General features: G+C 40.9%; 1 pseudogene; it reads left to right on the forward strand.

Moving 5' to 3' along the window:
- Positions 1–508, forward strand: part of LOC103594916 — a 5,982-nt pseudogene extending 5,474 nt beyond the window's left edge.
- The last annotated feature ends 455 nt before the right edge of the window (positions 509–963 follow it).

The raw sequence follows: 963 nt of genomic DNA on the forward strand, positions 1-963 counted from the left end.
GAGGGTTGCGATCCGTTGCCGGACATGGAAAAAAAGACAAAAGACAAAAAAAAAAAAAATATTTTGAATAATAACCAGTGTGTCCTTGGACTTAAAGAGCAGAACGCCTGGCTTCTGAGCAGGAACCTTCGTAGCACAAAAGAGAGAATTAAAAATAGGCGATGTTGAGAAAGGGAAGAGGACTTTTGTTCAGAAGCGTGCCCAGTGCCACACCATGGAAAAGGGAGGCAAGCACGAGACTGGGCCGGGTCCCCATGGTCGGTGTGGGCGGAAGACGGATCAGGCCGCTGGGTTCTCTCACACAGATGCCAGCAAGAACAGAGGCATCACCTGGGAGAGGAGACGCTGATGGAGTGTTTGAGAATCCCAAGAAGTATATCCCTGGAACAAAAGGATCTTTGCTGGCATGAAGAAGGCAGAAAGGGCACACTTGACAGCTTATCTCAAAAAAGCTACTAATGAGGAGTCGTTGGCCACTGCCTCATCCATTACAAAACAAGTCTCCTGACTTCTTATGTGTACTATAATTTAACTGATCTCATACACCAGAATTCAGATCATGTATGACCGACAGAATATTTTTGTTGGACAGTCCTGATTTAAGTAACACTGGTCTGTAGTTAAATGAATGTGACAGGTTTTTTGAATTTTGATAGTAATTCCAGTTCAGTAAATGCTATCACTGTTTTCTCCTTCTAAAGATATGATTGGACTTGATCAGTAATGTTCAGCTTTTCACAAAGATGGTGAATGCCATCTTAAAACCTACGAGACTGGTTTCTATCTAGATTTATATGACTGATTAAATGAATAAATTTAAATACTAGGGAAATCCCTTCACTGTCTCAACTGAGCAAGACTTATCTGTGTCTTAATTTGTGTTCATTACACTGTTAAGGGCAGGGCTAAAGATAAAGTAGCAATGTCTACTTCATATTTTTGGTCTTAACTATGACAATCTAA

This window comes from Galeopterus variegatus, unplaced genomic scaffold (assembly GCF_000696425.1).
Source record: "Galeopterus variegatus unplaced genomic scaffold, G_variegatus-3.0.2 Scaffold1645, whole genome shotgun sequence".
Classification (NCBI taxonomy): domain Eukaryota; kingdom Metazoa; phylum Chordata; class Mammalia; order Dermoptera; family Cynocephalidae; genus Galeopterus; species Galeopterus variegatus.